The 20168-nt window shown below is 45.0% G+C and overlaps 1 pseudogene; it reads left to right on the top strand.

Annotated features, from left to right (window-relative positions):
- On the top strand, window positions 1–5054 carry LOC124672436 (annotated as a pseudogene).
- The last annotated feature ends 15114 nt before the right edge of the window (window positions 5055–20168 follow it).

The following is a 20168-nucleotide window of genomic DNA, read 5'->3' as shown; positions in this document are numbered from 1 at the left end:
ATGTGGCCTTCTCCTCCCGTCCCCTCGCATCTCCCACACCCGCCGCCATCTTGCGCGCATCTGAGCCCCACGGTGCTGCCTGGTTCCTTCTCTGGCTCGTCCTCTAAGCCGGCGACGGGCGTGCTTTTCTTCCACATCGCGACCGCCTCAGCACCAGCAACAACTGCGGGCTCTCTTCTCCGCGCCACCTCTCCCGACCGCGCGCTTCAGCCATCGGCGATCGATCTGATTCCTGCCGTCGGCACCAGGTACAGGTACCTCCTGTTGGCACCTTCTCCTCCAATCTCCGCTCGGGATCTTCTACTCCCCTCTCACCTCCTCTCTTCCTGACCCAAGCCGCAACGAAAGTCGCAAGGAGCGGCCACGACCTCGACACGCTGTCAATGATGCTGGCCTACGTTCGCAGGGAGGGGCACATGAGTGGCCGCCGAGAGGAGGGGAAGGGCAGCAGGGTGCCATGTCTTGAGGAGGCAGAGCTTGACGAGGAGGAGCAGGCGAGCGAGGTCTGGAATCATCTCCTCTTCACCGTGCAGCTCGTCCTCGCCGGCAGGAGCACCATGGGCCACTGCCGTCACCTACCATGGCACCACCATCGTGGCCCTCAACATCAAGAACAAGTCCACCTACAGGTTCATACCTCTATTTCTCCCCTTGTCCTCTCCCTCTCTAATCCCTACAGATCCTCAACTTTATTTCTGCAAGTTTATTTTATTAATGCCTACAAGGTGTTTGACAAAAATCCTGCAGGGAAGATTAATCCATGTCTTATCTTTTCTCTGCTATTTACTCACTATTTTTTTCTGAAATTTATCCCAAATCAACAATAGTAATTCAAGTTGTCGGTCTAGCCGTTTGCTTGTGTGATGCACATGTTTGTATTAGACAACAACTAAATGAACTACGTTTGTCTTAGGGTATGGGAAATTTCCTCAGTACACAGTAGGAGGATGGCTAGCCACAAAGAAGGACAGGGAGGCCGACCCATCCATGGCACCGTCGCCGGCATTCTCGCCCCTCGGTGGACGACCATAGAAACGAACAGGGGAGGGGTTAAACTGCTGAGCTTCGTACCAGGTTTGTGTTTGATGGCGAGCCATCTGACCTAACTAGAAATGAATTGGCCAATAGCGAAGATGGACCAAGCAATAGAAGAGCCAAATCATGCACTTTGGATTGTAACAATGTTGACAAAAAGCTTTGCCAGATACTTCATATAGCAGACGATGAAGCTCATTTTCATATGAAGCAGAGTGCAAACTTGTACAACCTTGATGTTCACATATGCCCAAAAGTCATCATTATCTTAATATGAGGATGTGCCAGATACAGGTCTAATATGTGATCTTCTTTGGTCTGATCGAGGAAGAGATGTCAATGGATGGGGCATGAATGATAGAGGTGTCTCATCCACATTTTCCCATCGGGTAGAACTATAGTGCATCATCGTTTTGTTTATTACTTTCTAGGTAATTAAGGTGTTAACGTATTTCATCTGATGCCAGGTTGTTGAGGATGGGTATGAATTCTTTGCTGACAGACAACTGGTCACCATATTCTCGGCTCCCAACTAATGTGGTGAATTTGATAATGCTGGCGCAATGATGAGTGTTGATGAAACTTTGATGTGTTCTTTTCAAATTCTGAAACCAGCATAGAGAAAAACCAAATTTTTGGTGTCAAACAAAATGTGAAATGATGAAGCTCTTTCCTCTTCCAGAGGCTACTGAGGTCAGTTGCTCCAGTTGCACTATCTTGCCTTACTCTATATATGTTTAATGTTGCAATGGTTTGATCATATTCCCGCACATAAGCTACCGTAGAGACTAGATAGTTCAATCCAGGGACAAATTGGTTCACTGTAACCCTTGTCCCCTTGTCACAGTTTCATTATTAACGTTCCCGAATATCGGCACTATGTTATACTATCTAAAATGTGCTTGCAGCTTCTGTTGTCATCAATTCATCTGTTGGTAGTTATGAGGTGCGATAACTTTTTACTCTTATGCAGATAGAACATCTTCTGGGTTTGGGATTGCTGATATTCCTTCTGGTGTTTTGCAGGAGACAAGGAATGTAGTCTTTCATGTGCTAACTGATGCTCACAATTTCTATTTCATGAAGCACTGGTTTTAGTTCTTAATAAACACCTACAAAGAATCAGCTGTCAATGTCGTTAGCAATGAGCATATTATATTTTGGAGAATTTGCCAGAGTGCATGCAGCAATTATATATGTGTGAGGAATTCCTTGTTATTGTCAGTAGTTTTGAGCGGCCTACTGAGAGGTATAGAACGGAGTATTTATCAGTGTTTAGACACTTACATTTCTTTATTCCTGAAATACTTAAAGATTTAAAGAAGGTGATTGTGTTAGATGGTGATGTGATTTTAGCGTGGCTTCTCTTTCTTGTGGAATCTTGATATGGGAGATAAGGTGAATGCTGTTGTCAAGTTTTGTGGCCTGAGAATGGGTAAACTAAAAACCTTTTCGGTGAGGTAACATATGATCCCCAGTCATGTGCATGATGTCTGGGTTGATGTGATAAATTTGGAAAATTGGAGGAGTATAATATTACGGAGAATTACTTGCAATTTCTGAAAGAGGTTGGTTTTGTTCTCAGCCTGCTTTTATTTCAAGTTCTTAAGCATATTCATCTTTACTATTCCAAGATTTTCAGTTATCATCGATGCTTGAAATAACTATCCATTATGATACTAGCTTAGACTCTGCAATTTTAGTCTCTTCTGTGAAAAATACATAATTTGGATGAATGAAACCTGTGTTAAGTCAGTAGCTTATTATCACTTCTACTCTTATCCTGTTACAGTTCTGTAACAATGATGACTAGGCCTCACTATGAGCTACAGCTTTACCTGTAAGCGTGCACTCCTTCCAGAATCTTTCCTATTAAACTGTATGTTTGTGTGCCCCCTTTTAAACCGCAACCCGTGCTGTATTTAGCCCTTTCCTATTAGAGCTAATAGTTGTGTGTATTTAGAGCTAAATTCTTTTGGGGAAATTTCTGTACGTACATGTATCTACTATTTTCAGTGAGACCTATTGAAAAGTCATCAATGCATTTGATCCATTCAATCTTGCCTCATGCTTCGCTGTTACAAGTGACTTTCAGCATCAAGGCCGCAATGCCAGAGGAAATGAGTTGGAGGCAGTCGACTCTTGATTTGGTCTCTAAGTATCATACAATTTCTGTTCAGAGATATCTGCATTGGGTCTAACATTGATTTGATAAAAGTTGATCTTCCAATTCGACATAGCAATTTTTTCCCTAAGCATGTAATGCTCGATCTTGATTTGCTTTGGTTAGGCCGCTAAAAATTGCTTGCTACTACTACTAAATGAGAGAAAGAAATTGGTGCTTACATAACGCAACTTCGAATTTTGTTTACACATTTTTTTGCAAAGCAGCTTTTTAGCAATTTTTTGTTTTTATTTGTTTGTGGTTTTCTTACGAATCCAAAATTCGTCCTATTAGTTATAATGCTTTGAAAAATAGTATATTGATTTGTTCGTCTGTCTATTGGTTTTGTCTCTCATAAAGAGCGCAGGGAAGTCTAAAAAATCGAAGTCTGAAAATCTTTCTTTTATGCTTGCAGTTTTATTAAGCATAATTTTTGCAAAGATCGCTGCGATTGTCGATCCCTGGACATGCATGAGGGGAACTGACAAGTGACGACAACGTCGATCCCCGGACGGAGCTCCAGGCTGAATATATGATTCTACCAAATCCAGCATTTAGCGCTTTGGCATGCATCCAGGTGCATGTTAGCTTGTGGGGGCTAGAGAGGGAGGAGAAGCGGGAGCAGTGATTTTCCTTCAGTAAAGGATTCGGAGAAGAGGATTAAGCTAAATGAGGTCTTGGGTGGGGCTTGTGCTGGGGGTCGCGGTGGTTGTCGCTTCTTCAAACTCTTGCACTGCCCATGACATGCAATTAGAGGAGGAGTGGGTAGCATTGATTTTTCTTCAGTAAAGGATTCAGATTAGAGGAGGAATCTAAATGAGGTTCTTTTGGGGGCTTCGGCTGGGGGTCGCGATGGTTGTCGCCTGCTTCTCCAACTCCCTACACTGCCCACGACGTGCAGTTGGTAAGCCATGCGAAGTTGTTCAGACTTCTCTTTGATTACTTATTTTAGCTGCATAGAAATGAGTAATGCTTTGGTTCAATGCAGGTTTTAAGGAGGCAACAACAAGCAAACTCCCCGTAGGAAGTAGGAACTCTGCCGAGGTATGGATAATGTTTGTTTGCCACACACATGCGAGTTCACTAGATGACACATATGACATTCTCTTCAGCTGTTGCATTTCCAGATCATTTGGTCTTCCTATTTGTTTAGTACCAGCTTTTGATGTCTCTTATTGCTCTAATAGTTTCTGTATATAGATATTATTCTTATATGTCAAAACTGTTTTGAAGAAGTAGAAATAGATGATGTGTTACTACATTTACAAATTTTGCATGTGGTTGGTCGTCAATGCTATAAGCTGAAGAATGACTCTATAATCATGTGGCTAACTGGTTGTAAGTTAATTTGTTTCTTTTCACCCAAAAGTATAATCTTTACAAACAGCCCTATTATGTTTTTAAGTGTTAATATGCCTCTGTATGTTCCACTATTTTAGAGTGATATTTCTTTTTTTTTTGTGGGTGTTTATTTTGGCATCTCATATTTCTGATATCTCTAGAACTGAACAGTGTTTGTGTTCTTCTGAAACTTAAGTCTTTTCTTTTCTTCGTCTTCCAAGGATGGCTGCTATGTAATACAAGTGCAACTTTATGAAATCAGAATGGGAGGCTGGATTTATTTAAGCCTTTTTTTCATTTCCTTTTACCACTGCTGCGTTCCGTCCGGTTTAACTAATGAGTGTAACACCTATACAGGCTAGAAGAGGTGTGTGTGAGTCGTTCATCTGTTTTCGAACTGAGGATATTCACGTAAGCTATATACATATATGTATATGCAATGTTCATATGCGAGTTGAACATTCAAGCCTTCATGTTCACTAAATGTGATTTAGTCATCATTGTTTCGAAGCAATTACCTTTGCAAGTCTGACAACAGCTTATTCATTGCTCAAGTTTCCGTTCATTGATTAGAAGAGAAAATTATATTAATTCACTAATATAATCTTCCATGTAACTGTATAATTATGTTCAGTACGATCCTTTATTTGATATATTGCAAAGACGCGTGATTTTTTTATTCAGCTTGGAACAAAGTAACCTTGAAAAATGGTTTTTTTTTGCCTTTTGCTTATATGTTGGAGAGATTATTCCTTCCCTCGATGTTGAAGACTAAAGCTCTTCGGTGCCCCATTAGCTTGGCACAGATTTTTATTTTAAGGAGTTCATAGGAGTTATTTTTGTAAAATCTAGATAAAAAATATATTATCATATTTCAGTTAATTTTATCGTCGTTATATAAAATAAACATTGGCACAAGGTCTACGGGATCGTGCGCCAAGGCGCACATCTAAATCTAGTATTATATCATAGACACAAATTCAAATTGGGAGTAAAATCGATGTCTGTTTGACACTATTTAATGTTATTTAGTTTATAGAATTTTGGTCCTTTATTGATCACAACAAATCATTACAAAGTATCTCCCGAATGCACTCATGGGGAACACACCGAAAAATAGCAAAACCAAACAGTTCAGAACGTCTAGCCAATACATGTGCCAATTTATTGAGCTTACGAGAGATATGAAAGAAGGAACAGCTAATAAAGGAGGTCACCATCTTCTTCGTATCTTGGATTACCACCCCAGAGTCGAGCGATCCTGGGATGGAGAGTTGATGCGTTGCACCACTGAAAGGCAATCTCACGCCACCATGACTTGGACAAAGCCTTCCTCACTAGCGAGAGCCAATACACGCCTCATAGCCAAGGCTTCTGCGAGTTCTGGCGAAGTGACCGTATGAAGTAGCTCGCTGCAAGCAACTAAGCATTCACCTCTGTGGTTTCTGATCACAACGCCGACTCCCATTCGATTGGCGGATTTGAACAAAGCTGCATCAACATTAATTAGCATTGTACCTTCCGGCGGTGGACTCCATTTTGGTGGAGACGGGTTAGAGTAACGCCTGTGGTTAGTAACAGTTTTGACGAGATGCAGTTCGATCATGGTAGTATATGCCTTAATCTGCTCGGCCAGTTCGTGGGGGTCTTTCATATGTTCGTTGTTCCTAACCCCGTTCATTGCATTTTAGAGATGCCAGAAAGCCACTGCCAACACTGTAGAATCCTGCTTCGAGGATCTTGACAGGAAATCAAAGATCCACTCCTTCGGATTAACGAAGCTCTTCTTACGTAGCTTAACCGTAAAGGACTATTTTAGTTGGGACCAGACATCTTGCACATATGGACAGAAGAGCAGAGTGTGCGCCGCCGGCTCGGGACGACCACAGAAGACACACGCGTCAACAGCTGGAATGTGACGGTGTACAAGTTGTTGTCCAGAGGGGAGGCAATCGTGGGCGAAGCACCAGAGCATGAACTTCATCTTACCCGGCGCCGTGATCGCCCAAAGCTTCTTCCAGAGTATAGCTTCCTCCTCCGAATTCGACGAGCTGCCAGACTTGGAGCTGCTCCTGAACTTGTGAAACTCTCCCGTTCTAGCCATGTTGTACGCCAACCGGACAGAGTACTGACCATTTTTAGTGTATGGCCAAGAGGCAAAATCAGATTCACCAAATCTGGAGCACAAGAGCCGCAACACATCCTCTGAAAAATGGTGTTGACACAATCAACATCCCAGGTCCCCAATGCTTCATCAATAATAAAATTCACCGATGTATCCTCAGGGACCGTAACAAAAGGTTTAAGAAACTCTGGATTAACTCCGGGAATCCACCAATCTGTGAGCAGCTGTGTATTTTTTCCATCTCCAATACCCAGCGCATACCTTGATCCACTAGCTCCTTCCCAAACTGAATACTTCTCCATGTGTACGAGGATGATCTTGGCTTGGGAGCATGCCAAAAATCACAGTCTGGGAAATATCTTCCCTTCAAAACTCGAGCACATAAAGAATCTGGTTCGGTGAGAAACCTCCAACACTGTCAGCCTAACATGGCTTGATTAAAAAGAATGAGTTCGCGAAATCCAAGTCCTCCAAAGGATTTTGGCGATGATAGCCAGTCCCAGGAACGCCATTGCATCCGTCCCTACCCCTCATCATCTGTAGACTTTTGGGGAAATTGTGGATGGGTTGGTCACTTGGACCTCCACACCCTCTCATATATATAGCTCAACTTAGGCTTACATGTTAACTCATACACTAGAATAGTCTAGACACTACTACTATACTAACACTCCCTAGAATACTCTAGACTTTGCTAATAAACTAACTTAGTGACAAAGTATCAACTTGTCAATGCCTATGGATTGTAGGCTAGGGTTTAGTTGGAAGTAGAGGGCAAGTAGATCTCGAAGGTTTCAGCCGAAAAGTACTCGACGATTATGAAAACTAGGGTTTGTAAACAATGATTCGATGATCTCTTTGTCCCTCGACCCCCCTTATATAGGAGATGGTGTCGAGGGATTCATATCGTACAGAGTTACGTAGTTCGGGTAGGTTTCTAACTCCTCCCGCAAGATTACAAATATTACTTCCTATTACAACTCTAGCTTTCCTTAACAATATCTTGGGCTTCCGAATCTTCTTATTCTTCGAGTAGTGGGCCTTCAGTAAACCCCGGGTACTATCTTCGGCAGGCCCATTAGGGATGCCCATGTCAGTAGCCCCCGAGATTTTGCTTGAATCGTAGAGTCAGGGAAAATCTCCACTGTTTATTTTTACTCGACAACTTAAACTTTTCTATATTTCTTCATATAAATTTCTATATTGTACAGGGATAATGGTAGTTGGGGCTAGTTCATCTGACGGATCAGGTACTAGTTAACTCGCTCTAGTGGCAATCCGCAAAAACCTACTTCAAAATCACGTCCCCGGACATGATTTCGGGATACTCGGTGTAAACTTCGACGAGTGCCGCTTAAGGTCTTACCATTCTGTCGAGTCCCAGTCATATTTATCGGGTACCTAACGCGTCCGTTAGGATTTTTTCTTCGTATCTGTTGATACGGATAAAAGTAGCAAACCGACGTCAGAGACGGCGCCACGCCTCACAGAATAGATCTGGGGTCTTACCTTCGCAAAGTTTTGCGGCATTCAGAAATTGATCGCAACTTCGCCGTTCTGAGAATATATTGTCGAGTGCTTATTCGGCTGATGGAATGGCACATTTTATCGAGTCAAGGATGACTTATATTGCTCTCCCGATGGGAGTATATGCAGAGTTATTTATAACTCGAAATATACTCTTTTGCTTTTCTATGTTTCTTCTTTTCATTCTGACTTTCTTTCTTTTTTATAATTTCATCGGGCACGCGAACAGCGTTCCCGATGGGAGTAGCCCCCGAGGCTACAGCCAAGGACTTGTGCTTGGTTGTAGGCTCCACGCTATATGCCGCTATATTTTCTTTCTCTCCCGAAGTTTTATAATTTCTCGGGTGCGCGATCAGCGCTCCCGATGGGAGTAGCCCCCGAGGCTATGAACAAATATTGTATTTGATCATAAGCTCACACCATTTCTATTTTTTCTTTCTTGATCTCTTCATTTTTCCAAAGTAGCCCCCGAGCATTTTGTTCAAAAACTTGTATTTGATCAAAGGCTCTCCAATACTTTTGCATGTCGCCTTTTGATGCAGCTGTTGAGTCGAATTTTTCTTCTGCCAAGGTGACGTTATTGCTGATGATAGCCACGATTGCTAGTCAAAAATTTGCGACAAGTCTTTTCTCGCTGCCATGCGGGCCCAATTGATTCACTATCTTGACACGTCGTGCAAGTGGGGGACACACGTCCTCCGCTTTTTCTGGCGCACGCACCGTAACTTCCCCAACGTTGAGTTACTTTTTTACCCTTGTTGCCACGTGGCTATCATCTGTCACACATTTTCCTTATCCAACGGTTCGTCGTTTCACCGCACCCCTATATAAGATCGTCTTCTTCCTCCTTGAACACTTCCGCTAACGCCATCCTCCTTTGTAACGGCCCAGGGTAGCACCCCTATTAGAATTGTTTGTTGTTTTTCTTTTGTGCATCATCATGGCATATGCATCATATCATCCATGTTTTATCAAATAAAATTATTTTATAAAACCCTCCCTATTTTTCCTTTAAATAAAAACCCTATTCTCTCCCTCTCATAATTCTTATTTTATAATTAAGTTTTTCCAACAAATAAATTTTTGAAAATAAAATGTGTTTTGTTTTGGGTTACAAATAAAATAAATATTTAGAAATCTAGATTTGAATCTCACTCTCAACCCTGGTTCAAAGTCAAACTGAAAATGGTTTTGAATTCAAAAGGTTTTAAACAAAAACAGAAAAAGGAAAAGCAGGAAACTCTATCTAACCCCAAACCTTCTCAGCCCACCCGGGCCTCTCTCTTCCTCACCTTTCTTTCCCGCGGCCCACCTTCCCTCTCTTTCCTTGGCCAGCCCGGCCTGCGTACCCCTTCAGCAGCCCACCTTCGTCTTTCCTCTCACGCGACCACGCACCCGAGCTGGACAACGACAACGACGGGAGCACGCAGACGCCGTGCTCGCCACCATCCTCTCCTTGATCGTGAAGCTTCTTTCCCCCTTTTTCTGCCTTTTCCTGGACCACAACCACTCCATCGCTCCTCCTTATCTTCTCCTCCCCTTTTTCTTCTTCCTCTCCAAGCCATGAACCGAAGGAAACCCCACAGCACCGCCCCCTCCTCGCCGTCGATCCGCCGTCTCCGGCCTCCCCTCTCCAAGCCAAGGGCACCACGAGCTCTGCCTCCCTCTCCTCGTTCTTCTGGTGTTTTCAATTCGAGCAGGGGGGTCCTACAACGCCGCCGATGACCTCGTTCCCCATCAGCACCGGCGGCCAAATCCTCCGAATTCCGGCGCCGCTTTCCTCCTTCTGCTCCGCCGTCGGCACGTTGAGTTCCAGGCCCCCGGACACCTCCTTCTTCTATTTCCCTTCCGTTTCCTACCCCTCACAGTGTGACCGCTTCTCCTCCGCCACAGATCCTCGCCGTCAGCGCCTCTCCGACGACCACCCGCTGGCGGCGCCACCTCCTCCTGATTCGCACCGACGAGACGCACCCAACGAGCCCAAGCACGCGTACTGGAACGCCTCCAGTCGCCCGCGCGCTCGCCTTGCCGCCGCGGTGACCACGTCTTCGGGAACGCGCACGGCATCCCCCTTGCAGCCTTGGTTTGCCACGCTGGCGCCAGCTCAGCACCGCGGGTCCCACCCGTCAGCCGCTGCGTCTAACCAGTCCCTCGCTGAGTTTTGTCCCCAGATCCAGATCCGTTCCGTTTCGCAGAAAACCCCCTGCAGTTGTTTTTCTATCAACCCGCAGTCCTGGCGCAGAAGCTTTTCACGAAAACCCCCTGCTACTTTTTAAAATAAACCCGGGGTCCTTCCCCAGACCCTGTATTGTTTTCGGGTCCTTCTGTATTTTAAATAAATTCTGTTTTCTAAATTTTAATAACAAAACTTAATAACTTTTGATTGGTAAATCAAAATAAAAAGTGTTATATATCAATTTTGATCAGAAAAATGCACTGAACATGAATATGCCATCCATTCATCTGTTTGAATCTTGCATCATGTCACGCGTTGATAGTTATGCATGTCCACCTTACATATATGCGGAGTATTTCGGACACCAACTAGGGTTTTCCCCGCTCCGCTTAAATTTGAAGTAGCTCACCCTTGCCTATGCCATGTATGCCATGCTTTACTTACTGTTGCCTTCGGGTGTTTACATCATGTTGCCTTCGGGTGTTTATATTCTGTACTGTACCTTGCGGGACGTTTAGCGAAGCGTGTGGTTTGCACGCCTAGCCGCCGGCGCAAACCTCTGAGTCCGCTTCGGAGTACGGCCGGACTTCGTCACGGGTAGCTTAGTTGGGTGGCCCCCTAGACTTTCTTGTTGAACTGGGAACGGTCTTGTTGTGAGACATCCACCTGTCGTAAGTGGGTCGAGCATGCGTATGGTTACATTTGGGCAACCCCTGCAGGGTGTACATCTTATCGATAAGCCGTGTCCGCGGTTATGGACGACTTGGAGCTGTATAGCTTGATCATAGAACAACTTACACCTTATACTTGTTGTTAATAATCTGATAATAACTTGCGTAGTAATATAGCATTACTACAACCGATACCTAATAAAACTTGTCCACCGTTGAGTGCCTCTTACATTGCCTCTTCGCAATTGTTGAAGGGGATATGTGTAATCGGCTGGGTTATGCTTGTGTAGTATTTTATCTGTTACCTTATGTGCTCTCTTATCTTCTCTGAGTAGACGGATGTTGTAGTGTGTCTCTATTGGTTATAGTTTTGCTGCCGCTAAACCTACCATATAGCCCCAGGCGATATCTATTTATACTCGCTCGGCGAGCATAGCCATTTCTAGTCTCGCTAAGTACGTGCCGGAGTTCGTTCCTTGGTACTTACTCTCGCCTTTTCCCCTTTCTCTTTTGCTTCCTCCCTTTTGTCGGCAACCGATGGCCCGACTTTTACGAGTACGAGATGACGACGTTAGCAAGGTTACCCTTCCGGCTTGGCACGGGCAGGGTTATGGACGCCACTCGGTTATCTTCGGGACTCTTAGTCCAATTTGTATCTTGTCCGTACTCGGACGTATTCGATCTTCTCGTATGATTCGGATCTTTGTACTGTATATTTGTATCTTGACTCGTTGGAGTCGTTGTTGTAATATATGTATCTTGTGGGCTCTATTGTAATCCTGTTGTAATGTTACCGCTCGTGTTAATTCCTTTGGCATCACGTGTGTGATTCATCGCGCACGTCGTGTCGGAGGGCGTCTCTGAATCGATATCGTGCGGATTTCGGCAGGATCGCTGGAATCCCCAGGATACCGGTTTCGGGGCGTCACATCCTTCTCTCATCTGCAAATTTCCTCCTGCGATCCACAACCTCTTAAGCTCCTCGCCTCCAAACTGCAAACCCCACGCCATTGTTGATGCCACCGCGTCGATTGACAAGGCACAGCACCCCGGAATCCTCCATGGCCGCCGTGGATCTTGGGGCGGCGGAGTGGGAAAGATCGAAAATTTCCACTCAAGACATCAACATGCTGAAGAAGCTGGGGATCAGCAAGAAACCCAAGGCATTGTGCTTCCCCAGTGAGGAGAGCTACCCAACCCCTCCAATGGGGTATCGGGTAAGTTTTGTCGATCACCTCATCCACGGTCTGTCCGCCCCCATTCATCCTTTTCTTCGTGGACTGCTTTTTATCTACGGTCTGCAACTCCACCACCTCACGCCAAACTCCATTCTTCACATCTCCATTTTCATCACTCTTTGCGAGGCCTTCCTTGGCGTCCAGCCTAACTGGGCGCTATGGAAGCGCATTTTCTTCTGCCGCCGTAATGGCTCGCCCAATGTCGCCTATAATATAGGCGGCGTTGCAATTTCTGTTCGGCCCACTGTTGACTACTTCGACGTCAAGCTTCCTGACTCAGTTCAAGGATGGCGCAAGAAGTGGTTGTACATTCAGGAGGAGAACCACGGATGTGCGGAGGACAACATCCCTCCTTTTGATGGCGCCGAAAAATCTTTCGCCGCCGCTCCTGGGACGCGGAGGCCACCGAAGAAGAAAGGGCGTCGACAGAAACCTTGATGGCTCGTATCCACGAGTTGCAAAATACTCGCGGCCAAGAATTATCGGGTATCCAAATCACTGCATACTTTCTTAGGACTAGAGTGCAACCGCTTCAATCTCGCAAATATCCTCTCTGGAAATATGCCGGCGACAAGGACGTAGATCGGCTGTCGGTGAATTTGGAGGTCAAGGATTTAGAAAAACTTGTCCGAAAAATTTCATCTCTCAGCAAAAAAGATGCTGTCCCTTCTTCTTGCCGTGTGACACCATTCAGCGCCGCCAATCCACTTCCCGAGGTAATCTTTATCTATTGTCTTGTTGTTGCTTTGCTATCTTTTTTGTAACTTCTTTCCTGACATCTCTCCCTGTTTTATTTTGCACAGAATCATCCGGACCTTGTCTCGCTTCCTCCTCTTCCCGAAGGTGGAGAAGTCGAAGAAAGGGCCATTGTCACCGATGACAATCAAGAAGCTCCGTCTTTTGTGAATGAACCCGTGGATTCTCGAAAATCTGCGGGATCTTCCGAAGGCACTGCGTCGGCACTATCTCCTCCTCCCGCTGTTTCTCCAAAAGGCAAAAGGAAGAGGAATAACGTCGAAGATTCCGGCACTTCCAAAGCCGAAGAAGTTGATCCTTCACGTCAGAAGGCAACTTATGATCCATATATCGCATCCCTCGTCAGCTCGTAAGTCACCTTGATTTCCCCTTATTTCTGTAGTCGAAGTTTTTTTGTCTCATCTTGCTTTTTATGCTGTCGATCTTTAATCGCAGTGATGATGAGGAAGAAGTACCAACTCGTGACGTGGCTCCTCGGACGAGCGCGTCACATACTTTACTTGTTTCGGAGACGCTAGTTGAAGGAGAAGAATCCTCGCCTCCTCAACAAAACATCGTCACCACCACTCCTCCTTCAAGCCCCCTTGCTCCTTCACCAAAAAGGACAAGGGTTGAAACGATCATCGAGCCTGCCCCTCAATTGGGTAGCTCTTCTCAGGCGCTCTTAGATGATGTAAGTTTTTGACTTTCCTGGCTAGTATCTATATTTCCTCTCGTTTACTTCTTTTTGTGCCTTCATATTTTTCTCGTACCGATATTTTCTTTCTCTATTCTTCTTTGACAGCCCATGATCAAAGAGCTTGTTCGCATTGGGTCCCAATTCATTGAGTACCGTGAATACGCCAGCAGGACTGGAGGTAACAACTTTTTGCTGTCATTGTTTCTAATCTTCTTGCTCCTATTTTTGTCGCAATTTTGATTGTTCTTTTCTATTTTGGCAGAGAAACTTGCAGAGGCCAACAGGCTTGCCGACACTCTTGCTCAGAAATTGGAGCAAAGTGAAACGGCTCGCCAGAAAGCCGAACTTGATGCTAGCCAAGCAAAAGTAGAGGCTGATGAGGCCAAAGCAAAAGCTGCTAGTGTCGAAGAACTGCAGAAGAAACTTGAAGATGCTGAAGCTGCTCTAAATGAGCACAAAGCCGCACAAGACGCCCGTGAAAAGGGAATCCTCAAGCGCTTGAACACACAAAATCGTCGCTTCCTCGGTAGCTTTGTTGATCCCTTCTATTTTTCGTAAGACTTGCTTTCTTTTGTTTTTACTTGCTGTCAACTAACATATAATTTCTATGGCAGGTCAAACAAGCCAAGATTTTGACCTTGAGAATCCCACCAATGATCCTCTGCTTGACGCACTGTCTTATTTGGAGTTTCACGGCCAAGGAATTCGCGAAGGCGTGGTTAATGCTGACGCAGGATTGTCGAAGTTGTTCCCCTACTTCTTCCCGAAGAAAGAGGAGCCTAAGACTTTCCTTGCCCTTGCCAAGGACTTCAATCCACCAGAGGATCTTGGACTGAAGATGCGCCAGGAGAACATGAAGGTTGCTGTTGAGAACACTATTGCCTTGGTCGCTGACAGTCAACAAACTGTTGATTGGATGAAGGTAGGCGACACCGAGCAGATAGAGCAATCAAGATGGAGGTCGTTGATCAAGGCAGCCAAGCCCAACACGAAGAAAATCCTGGCCTATCTCGGGATCAAGCCATCTTCAACTCCTAGCTCATCAAGGCCGGAGGTCTAGTTGAATGCCTTTGCTTTTTCTTTCCTTTGCTTTCTCTATTCCTTTTGCTGTTGTCGCCATTTTAGCCTTGGCGACAATTACCCTGTTAGTCCCTTTGGAGAACTTCTTTTGTAATGTCCGTGTAAATTTTTCTAGAAATTAATGAAATTCCTCTTGGTACTTATCATTGATCCTGGGACTTTCTTTTCCAGTTAATATTTGATAATTATTCGACCAACCCTTGCTCCGCCGATGCTTCACCTGCGTCTTCCTTCTCGAAGAAAATACTAGTCGATGATAATCCCCTCGAAGGTTCTTCAAGCAAACATTTGTCGGAAGATTTGCAAGAACTTCGACAACAACTTCAATCCATGAAGAAACAAACTCTGGCAATGATGGAACAATCTCGGAAAGCGTCCGAACAAGAAAAATTTGCTCTCCAACAAGCCAAAGAGGCTATGGCTGCCAAGGATACTGCTGTATTGGAAGCAGAGGGAGCCACTACCCGAGAAAATAGCATGCTCGAGCTAATGTTGGAAGCTAGCACGGATATGTTAGGTATGTTTTTCCAACCTCACAATGCCTCCTCTTTATTTTGCTGTGCCCTCCTTCAAATTTCTTGCCTTGTCACTTAATAGGCTCGGTTCTTGATGCTGCCGCCGAAGATCGAAGAGTGAACGAGAGAACGAATCTTCTTGTCAATCTTTCCCTTAACCATGGCTGTTTATTCTGGGCCACCCCTGAACGAACCCAGCAAATTGTCAGGTTCCATGATCGTGCTTGCCAAGTGCGCGAATTTCTCAATTTTTGCACGACAACATTGACCCTTGTTTACAAGACTTTGTTTCCTCGAAATGAGGTTCCCAAAACTCTTCCTGAATTGCTGGAGATATTCAGAGACGCTCCCCGCATTCATAATTTTGTGCGAGCTCAATTGACTGTTGGAGCAAGGTTCGCCATGATTATGATAAATATTTGTCATCCAAAATTAGACCTGACGAAGATTGTTGCTGATTGCCTGGCCAAGAAATCGCGGCGAAAAAATGATATTGACACAATCGATGAGATGGTAGCTCCTGTGGCCGAGTCGATGATAGATGAGCTTCTTCGGATGGACTCAGAATTCTTCGTCAAGGGGTCCTATGCTGAACACAAAACAACCAGAGGCTTGTCCGTAGATAGTATTTTAGGCTTTGACTGATTTGTACCATATTGCAAAACCTTGTGTCTCTATCTTTTTTGATTTCTTTTTTATTTCCGAAGAAATTGGTTGTATATTGCAAAGTGCTCTATATTGTTGGAGCCCCCGAGCCTTCTGGCTAGAGTTTGTACTGTTTTTTCCATCTTGAAGATTTTTCCTTCTGTTGTAATAAGACATCCTTGTTTTTTCATTGATGGATTGCAAGCCCTCGAGTATCTTAATATCGAAGTTCTATATTTTTGTTGCGGGGTTTTTGGACCAAAGCAATAAGATTTTTGACGTGTACACTATATTTATAATTGTTGGCTTCCGATTTTTATATTTGGCGAGGTATTAGTGTACCAAGGCGAAATATTTCGGTAAATCTAGTTTGTCTATATTGTACGTATTTTGAGACTTAAAGGCGTTGAGCCCCCGAGCGTGTCGAAGAATAAGAATTATATCTCCACTATCTTTATTATATTGCAGCACCGCGAGCCCGCCTCATTAAAAACCTTTCCGGCCCCACTCGGTGCCCCGAAAAGGAAAAGAGTGCGTCTGAAAACTCGCGGGCGTTTCAGTACATTGTATTTTTACAAAGAAGGACTATATTTCAGCTCTAGGCGTAGAACCGCCTGAGCTGCGCCACGTTCCAGGGGTTTTTCTCGGGAACCCCTGTCTTCTTGTCCTTGATCCTGTACGCTCCTCCGTCGATGACTTCCGTGACGATGTAAGGCCCCAACCAGGGTGACTCGAGCTTCTCTGTACTTTGCTGGTTGAGCCGTAGGACCAAATCACCGACCTGGAAAGATCTCGGCCGCAATCGTCGACTGTGGTAGTTCTTCAAGTCTTGCTGGTACTTGGTAACCCGTGACAGTACTTCATCTCGAGCTTCATCGAGTGCATCCATATCATCCTCCCGAACTTTTCGTGATGTTTCTTCGTCATACTCTGTTACTCTTGGAGAATCGTGCTCTATTTCAATTGGTAGTACGGCTTCAGCTCCGTGGACGAGGAAGAACGGGGTTTCTTGTGTCGCCGTGTTTGGTGTTGTTCGGATGCTCCACAAAACACTTGGCAGTTCTTCTGGCCAGGTGTGTCGAGCCTTTTCAAGCGGTCCTAGCAGACATTTTTTAATGCCATTGCAGATGATGCCATTGGCTTTCTCGACTTGACCATTAGTTTGGGGATGTGCAACTGACGTGAAGTGCAATTTGATGCCCACTTCTGCACAGTACGCCTTGAACTCCTTCGACGTAAAGTTGCTGCCATTGTCTGTGACGATGCTGTGAGGTACTCCAAATCGAAAAACGATGCCCTTCACGAACTTTATTGCTGATTGTGCATATGGTGAATTTATTGGCTTCGCTTCTACCCACTTGGTGAATTTGTCGACAGCAACCAACAGGTACTCGTATCCTCCTGGCGAAGCTTTGTGCAACTTGCCTACCATGTCGAGTCCCCACTGGGAAAAGGGCCATGACAATGGTATTGGCATTAGTTCTGCCGCCGGAGAGTGCGGTTTTGCGGCAAATCTCTGGCACGCGTCGCAAGTTCGTACTATCTCTTTTGCGTCCTCGATTGCTGTCAACCAGTAGAATCCTGCCCGAAAGACTTTGGCTGCAATAGCTCGACTGCTTGCGTGGTGACCACATATTCCCTCATGCACATCCTTTAGGATTATTCTTCCTTCTTCGGGTGTGACACACCTTTGCAAGACGCCTGAAATACTTCGCTTATATAACTCCCCTTTGACCACTGTGAAAGCTTTGGATCATCGAATAACTCGCCTTGCTGCAACTGGATCGTCGGGTATTTCCTTCCTGAGGATATACGATATGTACGCTTGCATCCAAGGGACTTCTATCATCATCACAAGTTCTTGGTCCTCTTCGTCCTCCACGGTTTCTTTGAGAGACGCCGAAGTTTTTTCTTCTTTTGCTTTTTTCTGCATCTTCTTCGGCTTCGTTGATCTCTCCGCTATTTCTTCCCAAAATACGCCTGGCGGGATTGGGAGGCACTGTGACCCGATGTTTGCGAGGACGTCGGCTTCATCATTGCTCAGTCCATCGATATGATTTACCTCGCATCCATCAAACAGCCTTCTCAAGCTCATTGTACACCTCCTTGTATGCTATCATGCTATCATTGATTGCATCACATTGGTTCATAACTTGCTGAGCCACCAATTGTGAGTCGCCAAATATTTTTAGTCGAGTTGCACCGCAAGCTTTCGCCATCTTCATCCCGTGTATAAGGGCTTCATATTCTGCTTCATTGTTGGATGCGTTTGGGAACGTCATCCGTAGGACATATTTTAACTTGTCGCCTTCAGGTGACATGAGTATCACTCCTGCGCCAGCTCCTTCTACTCTCTTGGATCCGTCGAAGTTCATTGTCCAAGTTCTTGACAAATCTGGGGGTCCCGTGTTTTGCAGCTCCATCCATTCTGCGATGAAATCTGGCAGAACTTGCGACTTGATTGCCTTTCTTTTTTCATACGTGATGTCCCGAGGGGAAAGTTCTATTCCCCAAAGGGAGACACGCCCTGTAGCTTCTGGATTGTTCAGTATATTTGAGAGCGGTGCTTCATTGACTACTATTATTGGGTGTGCCGAAAAATAGTGGCGCAACTTTCTTGCTGTTGTAATCACTCCATATGCTAGTTTCTGGTACTGCGGGTACCGCTGTTTGGACGGCGATAAAACTTCACTAATGAAATATACCGGCCTTTGCACTCCATGGAGTTTTCCTTCTTCTTCTCTTTCGACAACTAGCACCGTGCTAACCACTTGTGGTGTGGCTGCGATGTACAGCAGGAGAGGTTCCTTTTCCTTCGGCGCCACCTAGACTGGTGGTGTCGAGATTTTGCGTTTCAGATCCTCGAAAGCTCTATCGGCTTCTTCGTTCCACTGGAATTTCTCCCCTTGTTTTATCAAAGCGTAGAACGGTAGTGCTTTTTCTCCCAGCCTGGCGACGAATCTACTCAAAGCTGCGACTCGCCCAGTTAATTGCTGTATTTCTTTTAACTTGGTTGGCTTCCTCATCGTTACGATGGCTTGTATTTTGTCGGGATTTGCTTCAATCCCTCTTGCTGAAACTAAGAACCCAAGAAGTTCTCCTGCTGGGACGCCAAAAGAGCATTTCGTCGGGTTTAGCTTGAGGCAAAATTTGTCGAGGTTATCAAAAGTTTCCTTGAGATCTTCGATCAACGTCGTCCCCTTTTTTGACATTATGACTACATCATCAATGTATACTTGCACATTTTTTCCAATCTGTGTTGCCAAACACTTCTGCATCATCCTTTGATACGTTGCTCCCGCGTTTTTCAAACCAAAAGGCATTGTTTTGTAGCAAAACACTCCGTAAGGTGTGATGAACGCTGTTTTTACTTCATCTTCTTCTTTTAATCTAATCTGGTTATAACTGAATACGCGTCCAGGAAGGAAAGACGTTCGCATCCTGCCGTGGAGTCGATAGTTTGGTCGATCCTCGGGAGGGGAAAGTGATCCTTTGGACAATGTTTATTGTGACACGTAAAATCGACGCACATGCGAAGGACTTTAGTGTTTTTCTTCGGCACCAACACTGGATTTGCTACCCATGTGGCCTCCGTATGCAGCTCTTTGATAAAACCAGCTTCTCTTAGTCGATCGATTTCTGACAGCATAGCTTTGCGGTTTGGTTCCGAAAAACGTCGCAAAGGTTGTTTGATTGGTCTCGCTAGTGGATCCAAGTTTAGGTGGTGCTCGGCAAGTTCCCTGGGTACTCCTGGCATGTCAGCCTGGACACCATGCGAAGATTTTCCAGTTCTCACGGAGGAACTCGACGAGCGCGCTTTCCTATGCGAGGTCCATGTCTTTTGCGATGGATGTCGTCTTTTTTGGATCCGTCGGGTGAATCTGCACCTCCTTAGAATTTTTCTCGGTGTTGAAAGTTGATTCTTTATTTGGCCTTGCAACGTCTGGCAGCACGTCGTAGTCAGTCATGAGCCTTGATGCCAAATACTCAGCTTGCATCCCGAAAGTTTCTGATAGTCGATGAAAATCCTTGTCACATTTATCGGCTAGGGCGAAGCTTCCTTTGATTGTGATTGGTCCCTTGGGTCCGGGCATCCTCCACAATAGGTACGTGTAATGTGGTACCGCCATAAATCTAGCATATGCTGGTCGTCCCAACAGAGCGTGGTATTGTGACGGGAAATCTACGACTTCAAACTCCAATTTCTCGATTCTGT

This window comes from Lolium rigidum, chromosome 7 (genome assembly GCF_022539505.1).
Source record: "Lolium rigidum isolate FL_2022 chromosome 7, APGP_CSIRO_Lrig_0.1, whole genome shotgun sequence".
In the NCBI taxonomy this organism is placed as follows: Eukaryota; Viridiplantae; Streptophyta; class Magnoliopsida; order Poales; family Poaceae; genus Lolium; species Lolium rigidum.
Note: the sequence above shows the minus strand (reverse complement) of the source record. Positions and strands in the feature narration are given on the sequence as shown.